Below are 9,798 nucleotides of genomic sequence, written 5' to 3' on the forward strand. Positions count from 1 at the left end.
CCGAAGCGTCGCCGTGGACGAACGCGAGACACCGAGCAGGCGTGTTTATTTTAATTTCCGGGAAATCGCGCGAGCTTTTCCGTTCCCCCGGCGCTATCGGGTCGTTTAATTAAACGAGCCGTAGATAATGCCGTTATCGGGACGGATTTCGGCCAATTACTCCAACCTTCCCACGAATTTCTCTCCTTTGCGTGTTTACTCCTATTCCTTTCCCAGGGAAACACGCTGTTTTATGGATATTCGATCCGCGAATAATGCGCGAAACGCATCGAAACGCCCGAAGTACACAATTCTGCCGTTACATTTGCAAAAATTGTGTCTGTTTAATAAAACGAAAAGAAAAAAACGACGAATGAAACTTTTGGGTAGAATTTCGTTTGACACGTTCCCACTTCCCTTTAACATAACATCGCGCTGTTTTCCACGCGAACTTCGTTAACCTGCGAAAATAACGTTTTCAACGAACCTCTGTTACACTGGAGAAACAGGTATTCTATCAGGCACACGTGAACTCGGAGCTAATTAAACGCGATTGTACCCTCGAAGTGCGCACGAGGCGTGCAACAGTCAGCTCTCTCGATTCTGAAATGAATAATAACCGAGCAACAAAAAACATGTTCCATTGTTACAAACAAAACACGAACAATTTACACAGGACAGTTGTCGATTTTCTCTAAAACACACTCGTTCGCGGTTTAAAACGAACGGCGTGGTGGAACGTGGAAGGGAGGGGTTGGAGAAAAGAAGGGCTGCAATTTTTCCATAGTAAAACCAAAGGGAAATTTAACGTCGACGCGACGAAATTCCGTCTCGATTTCGACGTCGTTAATCTCGGTCCATTTCGTGATCGTTCGTCGGCGATGGACCGACCGAAAAAAGAGGGAAAAAAATCGCGGGGGTGAAAAAAGAGAAGGAGGACGGAGGAAAACAAGAGAGAGAGAGAGAGAGCAGCGATCGGTAACAGAATGTCTAGCGGAAGGTTTTGTCGCGAATCGCGCGAATGAAACGAACCGCGCGCAGTTCGCTGATCCGGAAGATTTTAATTATTACCAACGGATCTCTGTCCCGTGTCCGTACACGCGTCAAGTCGCGTATAACGATCAAATTATACGAAACGTTGTCCGTGCGACCAGATTAATTGCCAGACGTGTGTATATATTATATACGCACCTGGGGAGGAAAAACGTGGGGGCAAAACGTCGTTTAATTGACACGTAACGCGTGTCCTTTACTTCGATCTGTCTGGTTTTTCGGAATTTACGAGAACTCGTCTCTGGGATCGATAGTGAAATGAACTGTTTTTTGGGGAGAAGCTGGTAATTGTGGTGAGAGAAAATTGTTGTTCTGTTAGATTGTATAATATTTGAAGTAATAGTAGATAAAATTAATTTAATAAAGACAGTAAGATAAATTTCGAAATGTGCTATTTTTTCGGTGGATTAGCTTCTTCGCGGAAGTTGCACACCGCGTTTCCTGTTTCAGTGGAATTTGTGGATTTTGGTAAGAGAAAAAATAGTGTCAGAAGTGTGCTTCTCTCATCTTCGGAATACTGTAATTTCAAGAAGAAAGTAGTACCTAATTGTAACAAATGGACTTTCAAAAAGACACCTGAAAAAATAATCCTTCAGAATACGTGCAAACTTCACATGTTTGACTTACAATTAGTCAAGCACTGCCTATTGTTCCATTTCTTTCGTGTATTACACCACTTTTTAAACAATCTGAAAATATCCACCCCATAAGAAACAACGCTAAGAAACATTTCAACAAAGCGATGACATAATGGCTTTGCCAAAAAGAATGCGAAAAGTTGTGAAACCAGAGGGTGACGCCATTCTTTCATACAATTTAAAAGTGTACTCGAAATGTTGATCTAAACGGCAGGAATGTGTCTTCGACGTGATTTTCCTTTTATTTTCAATCTACCATTTGAACTAAAATAAAATTCAAAAAGTGAACATACTTTAATACGATTTGAACACGCGCAGATATTATCGTACAAGCAACACGAACTACAGAGAACACACGGGATCGTAAGATCGTGCTCCGTAGAGAACGAACGTGGCAGAATGTTGCACGGAAAATAGAGAGAGAGAGAGAGGGGAGGAAAAAGAGATCGTGTAAGTTTTTGCGGAGGAACGGGCGCGTAGGCATTGGATGTAAATGCTCGCGCGACAACGCAGCCCCATAAAGTATTAAGAGAGAGCGGAGCAACGGGTATCGAGGCTTTTCCTCGAAAGCCCCCATTCAAAGCCCACCCCATTGGCTCGCGGCGGCAATGGCATCCGCGATCCGTTTACCGATTCCATCCTTTAACGGCATAAATCTCATCAAATAAATGTACACGCGTAGACCGCGAGCATCCGGCCGCGGCACGCAAGCCGCTGCGCGCCATTTATCATTCAAAGTCTCGGTATCGGAGTCACCTGAAACGGCGCGCCGCTCCACGCAGCGCCGGAACAGAGCTACGGTCCAACGAGCTTCGTTTCCACCGTGCAGATTTAACATTCACTCTCCTTCTCCTGTGAACGAACCGTGAAAGCTGAGGGGAATTTCGCGGATGAGAATTGTTTCGGGCAGACTTGAACGCGGGGTAACGCGATCCTTGAGAGGTTTTTGGTGGAGTAAGGAAAAGGGGTGAATTGGAATTTCATTCCCTTTTTTTACAAAAATTAAATATCTCTTTCTATCATAATTTTTTTTGAAGTGTGAAGAATGTAGTTAGAGGAAAGCATAGAAACGTCAGGGAAATTGGAAATTTTGTGTTTTTGAAAATCGCCTGCACGATTTCATGCGAGAATTAGTGCACCATACTACATATTTGGAAATATCTTATTAAAGTATGTAGCTTTCGTACTTAAAAGAATACTCTTGGATTTGAGCCTCAAACAAAAAGTGGATTGAAGTGACAATACTATTGAAATTTTTCACAAATTGTCAACACATTCCCAACCGATGGAGTAGATCTCCCATTAACCCCTTCCGTTACTATGGACGCCTAGACATTTCGAAAAATTTGCTTACACTATACTGTTGCACCCTTCGGTACACTTCCACCTCAATTCCATCCTAACTCCATCCTTCAAACGAAATTTCGGACCTTAAAAAAAAAATCAAAAATTCACCCTAAGTCACCCACGTTGCTCGTTAGAATCCACCGTAGCGAAAGGTACCACCGAAGAACGAAGAATCGACGAAAGCTGCTTGCCGTGGGGACACATGGCGGCTAGTACGCACGATTACGCGATACCAACGGTGCATCCGAACGCTTTATTACGCTAATTGTGCCACCTCTGCCGTTCACGAAATTCCAAAGTAAGGGCTTTCGGCTCGGCACTGGGCTGGTCGCATCCCCCGTTTTGCCGCGCGGTTTACACGCGCCCCGGGGGTTACTCGCGTATTACACGCCGTGTAATTTCACGCTTACGAACACGCGCGCGCGTTTTGCATACTCGGTCGTCGTGCTCCACGCTGAAATACGACGGAGATCGAGCGTACGGTGTCGCGACTCGCGTCAACCACATCGCGATTCGTCATCCGCAGAGACGCGGAGGATCGTGGCAGAATGAAGGGTGCACCGGCGTGGATGCTTTACGAAGATGGAGTGGGTTAATCGATGATTCTGAAAGGATCATTGTTTCGCGCTAGAATTCTGCTGGGTTTGAAGAAATTTGTAGTTGCTGGCATATTTCGTCTCGTGTATATCAAACTCGATGTGCTTTTCTTTAAAATTATGGTTTAGAAAAATTGCTACAATGAAAATGTATTTATACTGGATAGTTTGATGTGACATTTTGGACCCTAAATATGAGGACACCCGGTATGCAGTTAACTGTGAATGGCTAAATATTTTGTGAATGAGAGAAGATATGGAAAAATTGTTCCTACAAAATTTCTTTGGTACAGATGGGAATATTTTATAGCGTGCACAGTTTTTCTGTGGGAAATTTGATTTTGTTTAAATAAAATACTACATTTTTTCATTTTTATACGTATCAAGAAAAAATGTAATTTGCAATTTTTATAGGACAATTTGCACCCTCGTTGACTCAACTCTAAACGAAATCTTTTATCCGAGGAATACTCAGTCGGTGTTAATACTTATTTTTATACTGAAACGAAGGCTGAAAACACTTGCGAAAATTTGCGAAACGTTAGAACAGTGTCTAATAAAAGTTACATAAAACGACGTACTTTTACACGTCCACCGTGAAATGCGATAAAAGTTGTACGATGCTCACGAGTTGGATTAAGTAGAACCATTTCGGTGAAGATAGGAATTAGACTAATATTTGCAGATGCTCGATAATTGATAGTGGCCGTCTCACGATATTCTTCTTGAGAGTTTCAAGAGTGATAAGGATGACACTGATATGTGACAACAGATAGTAACAAGAGTTTCGCGGTATCATGTTTATGGAGTAATCTGAAACACATTTTTCATACCAAATCTGAAGAAATCTCAAGTAAATCAGGTTAAGTTAACAAACAACGAAAAAGAACAGTAATTCGAAGGAGTAAGTGTAGAAGGTAGAAGCTCGACAGCGTAAAATCGTAAAAGAAAAATAAAAGTAGTAAATTGATTCTGAAGTAATTCTCGAAGTTGAAGTTTCCCTTATAGACGCCAAGTAGATATCAGAAAAGTTGGCACAGTATCTATTGCGCAACGGCTTCTTATAACGCTAACTTGCCGTAGTACGGGACCATCTGCCTCGGTCGATGGACTTGGAAATATTTTGGAACGGTACACTTCGACTTCGAGGCACAGTACCCTATAAATACGAAGTAGAAGTCGAAAAAGCCGTGGGGTCTACATTATCGTAGCTTATGGTGTCAACCCTCGCACGATTTACAGTATGTAACGGAACTTTCCAGATTGCTGAAACTTTGATTTACACGCGTTTATTTTTTAATTTTACACACTTTTCCCTTTTCAAGGTGTCGCGCTTTCCGTTTTTTCGCAGCCTTCCATTTTACCGCGGTAAATTATTAAACGGGAGTCCAGGAAGTTTCGTTACATACTGTATAAGCTGAAATGGGAGTCCGAAATTTGCCCAAGTGCCGGTGACTTTCGTAAATACGAAAAATGCATCCAAAAGTCTACGTTAATTTTTTTCATTTCTCAGATAAATAAGTTTCGCTGAATTTCTTCTTGGAATCGGATTTTGTAAAAAGTTAACCCAGTTTGCTACAGGAAAGGTTGCAAATCGGATCTTTGAAATTCTGTCCAACTAACGTAGAAATGAATTACACTATTTTATTTAAATATTCAACGTATTCTCTATTTTACTATGGTGACCTTTATGCAGGCCCGTAGATCTACTCTCTGCCTTGATTAATTATTTAATGCCCCTTCTCAGTCGCCACTCGATTGCAAAGGGTTAAGTTTTTCTTCAATTTTCTGTTTGTTCGTAACCAGCGATATTTGGACAGAAACAAACAGAGAACCGAGGAACACATTACTTCAGCCACTTTCCCGACACTTTGCAAGCCATCCCCACGCGCGACAGTAATAACACTCCTTCACCAAAATTGACCGTCGAATTTTCCACGCGCTAGGATCCACCGACAGCCGAGTTTTTCTTTATAGTCGAAACTTCCCTCCGCCGGGAGCAAACCGAGTGTAATAAAAAAGTTGCTACTTTCGGATGGAATCTAACGCGACTTCTCAACTTTGTGCCTCGACTCTTTCCAAAGGGACCGCGCTGGTCCACTCGTTATCCCAATATCGTCAATTTCACCTCTCCCTTTCCCATTCTTCCCTCCAAACGATCTTTCTCTAAAGTCGAGCCCGACAATCGCTACAACCTCCTCTAAATTAAATTAACCTCGTCGTCGCGATAGTACTGTCTCCCAGTTGCTTCTTGCCCCCGAAAAATCGCGTTCGCCAGGAGTTTCTGTCGGGGAAATCCCCTCGCTTATTCGCCGCGGTACAAATATTTACCGAAGAAGAGAGAGAGGCTGGTCTGCGCGAAATTCGATTTGCATGCCGGCCGGAACGTCCGCTGGAAATCGCGAAACGATCGAACTGGGATCGTTCCCTTAATTGAACTCACCTCTTCACGGAGACGATGGGGAACAGCGTTGAGAGAGAGGGTGGAAGGTCGAGTGGCGAGCCACTCGACTTCTTGCTAGGTCGATGGAGCGCGAGTAAAAGGTAACAGCGCGTTAACGTTAACTTTCCTCAGCTGGTAATTTTGCACGTGGAACCAGGTGAAAAAATGGGAGAAACTTTTCGGTTATTTACTGTGCCACCGTTGCAACAGCGGCGGTAGCTGGTCGAACACTTTGCCGTTGCACGGAACTACTTCCAGCCGAAAGTTGTTGCTCGTTCGAAGTTCAAGCTCGCTCGGAGAAAATTTTACGGTAACCCTGTTTCGAGGTTAGGCTGCTGCTTCTTTGCTTCGTTGTCAGAATGAACTGTAGGCGTGTGGTAGATGTTGTTCACGGTGTGTCGGAAGGTTCGGTTGATGGTTCCAGCGTGACGAGTGTGCGATAGGAGAGGTCGGTAAGGTAATGAGAAATCGTATATGGAGGGAGGGATCAAAAAGTGAGCAGTCGGAATTAGGGAGGCGGAGTCAAAGGGTCGCTCGAGGATCAGAGAGAGGATTCAAAGAGTACCGGCTAGGAGGAAGTTACACGGGTCTAAAGAGTACAAAAAGCGCGTGTAATTAAACATTATCGTGGTGTGCCCCACACACTTTTTCGAGATACGAGCGCACACCCTTTAAATGTACACGGTTAATTATCCTTTGGCCTGTTCGGGCTACCGGGGATTTCTGGCGAGGTGAGTGCGACGGTTGCTCGGATTTTTCCTTCGAAATCTTCGTTTCGAGCTCGAGCGTGTGTTATCGCGTGGAGATTTTATATGCGGTGGCTTGGAGATTCGGATCTGTGTTTTAATATTTGAAGATTGTACAATACTTTTTTTTTTTTTAATTCGCGTTTCATTCTAATCTTTTTTGATGTTCAAACATTTTTCTAGATGTCTCCTAGATGATTCTAAGATCTAGACGTGTTCAATTTTTAAGCCTCAAATATTATACAATTTTGAAGTAACCAAACGATTTGTAGAACGTCTAGATTGGTTATCGGTACGCTGCAGATTTTTATGCACATTTACTTTTTTGAGAAATTTAGTAAAAAAGGTAGAACTTCGGTGGAAAATTATTTCACCTACAAGGTGTTATAAAAAGCCCTATAATTTCGATATTTTGTACCTTTAAATTTCCTACAAATACATAATAATCCACACTCTAGTTATCAGAAAGCAGAGATTTTTCACAGGATCCCACAATTTTGCAAGGTCTCACGTCCTTTATCAATCATGTCAAAATTCTCCCATTACTACTTTTAGCTTAACACACTCGCTACCACGGGTCAGTCGAAACATTGTCCTTAATCCTCCAAATTATTTTCATTCACACTCTCAATATCTGTATCTTTACCAATTTCACACAACACAATAGACGCCTGTACTTATGCACACCTAATATTCGTTTTCCACGATGCATTACAGCAGATAATACCGTTCAATCACAGAAATTCGTGCGTCATGCGAACGTGTTAAGCAAGAAAAACAACTTTCCCCCGATAAATTCAGAAATAAAAATGCTTCATTCCCCGTTCCCAATTACCCATCGACGGTCGTTGAAGATCCAGCTGTCGCGCCAGTGGCGTCACGAAAACGCGTCTCGGAATTCATGGTCGCCAGTGGCCAGGCCGGATGCGAGCGGCCCTGGCGCGTTCCGCTCGGTTCTTCTCGCTTCTTTCTTGCGGTTTTCTTTCTGACCTTTCGGAACCGCCACGGGGCTGCGAAGATCGTTAACTAAAGTGGGTAATCATACCCACCGGTTTCACGCCGCGGCTGTTCGACCGCCTCGTCTACAGGGTGGCGAAATTAGACGTCGCGTATCCCTGCTCTTTTTTCCCCGTTTTCCACCTTCGATTTTCCGTGCACGTTCGCACGGGAAAACGTGTGCACGTTTGGAAAGTCGCCGGTGAATTTTAGGCGGCTAACCACGGTCGAAGATGGTCGCGAGAACGGCCAGCAACCGGTAGAATCTTCGTGGTAATAAGGAGAGAGTCTGTGCGGACTTGGCTCTGCTACACCTTGAAGATTCTTTCGGACGTGAGTATCGCCTGGGTTCCAGGTACTGGAAATTGTTTTAGAGGCTAATGGAGCGCCTGAGCAGCCTTGGCATCATTCTTTGACGCAGTTTGCGGATTAGCGACCACTTCTTGTTTTGATGGGATTGTTTTGGAATATCGAGTTTTTTGCGTATTTAAGGCGAGCCAATTCTCAAGATAGGTCAGTGTTATCTATGTGTGGTATATCGTACAAAATGCAGAGTTAATTTGTGCACGAGTGCAGACATGCTTGCATTATGCAAATCTGATAAAAATAGAGATATCAGGAATGTAAGCAACTTTGTGATCACGTTCATTTCTGAAACGTCTGTCGATCTTATTTCAGAATATTAAAAACGCAGAAAGTGTAATATTTAAGATGTGTAATAGGAATATTATTAGTAGGTACAGTGGAATAACGTTTGACTAGGTATTTCCACAAAGGTTCACCGAGAATCTTCAATTGAGAAGCTCCTATCTGTCTAGCACGAGATGTTATCAAGTTTTTCCCTCGATAATCCTTTCGTTAACCCTCTATGGGCCGAATATTTTTCTTGACTGTAAAAGAATTTATGTAACGAAAAATTAGCAAATATCGACCTATAAATACAGAATAACAGTGAATTCAGCAGTTTCGACAATTTTGTAATCCTTTCGTTAACCCTCTATGGGCCGAATATTTTTCTTGACTGTAAAAGAATTTATGTAACGTAAAATTAGCAAATATCGACCTATAAATACAGAATAACAGTGAATTCAGCAGTTTCGACAATTTTATCATAACGAATACATATTGTAACTTTGAAGTAACAACGGTTATCAAGAAAGTTACTGGTTAATAAGGAGACATTGTACAACAAGACGTTTATGCCATTTCGTGGAAGAAAGTTCAATTATTTAATAAAATATCGATATATTAGTATGTGACTTGAAAGTTACACGGCCCCATAGAGGGTTAACTTTCATTTCCAACGAAACTTTGAAAACCAAAAATCATGTCTCGAGAAGAATAAATTACATCTACTTCTAAATTCACCTATTCTTATTTCTCTGTAATCTTTCTTGAACAAAATCAGATGACAAAGTTACCCACAAACGCGTCACTGAGTTCGCTCTTTATCACGACACTCGGCGACGAATTCTCCTCGACTGAAGATCATCTCGTAACCGAACGATCGATTTACGTAATTGGAACACCCTGTAGATAAGCTGGTGGTATCAAGGCGTGCATACGCGGCGGGTAGGCGAGCATATAATTATATGCCTCGAGTCGGCACCTCGAAAATGCCGGCTCGTTAGCAAATCTTGCGAGAACCGCGCAAACACCTGCCTGATTGTTAATAATTTGCCGCGCTAGAACCTCACCTTCTCTCTCCTCTCTTTCTTTCTGGACACGCACGCGTGGTCCACGCGAGTGTGTGTGTGCAAAAATCACGAGGCCAACGAAGCACTCTCTACCCAGGCCCAGTTAACACTTTCGTACGACGAGGCAAGAGGCTGTTTAGCCGCGGGTAATTTCGACCACGCTCGATCTCTCCAGATTCCTCGCCGTGGATGAACGCGCTTCACCGACTAATCGCGATGCTCTCTCGTCTCGCGGCCAATTCTCCGGGATTCCTCGAACGGGGAGAACACGAAAGCCGAAGCCGGGAGAGAGAGAGAGAGAGA

This window comes from Habropoda laboriosa, unplaced genomic scaffold (assembly GCF_001263275.1).
Source record: "Habropoda laboriosa isolate 0110345459 unplaced genomic scaffold, ASM126327v1 scaffold46, whole genome shotgun sequence".
NCBI lineage: Eukaryota > Metazoa > Arthropoda > Insecta > Hymenoptera > Apidae > Habropoda > Habropoda laboriosa.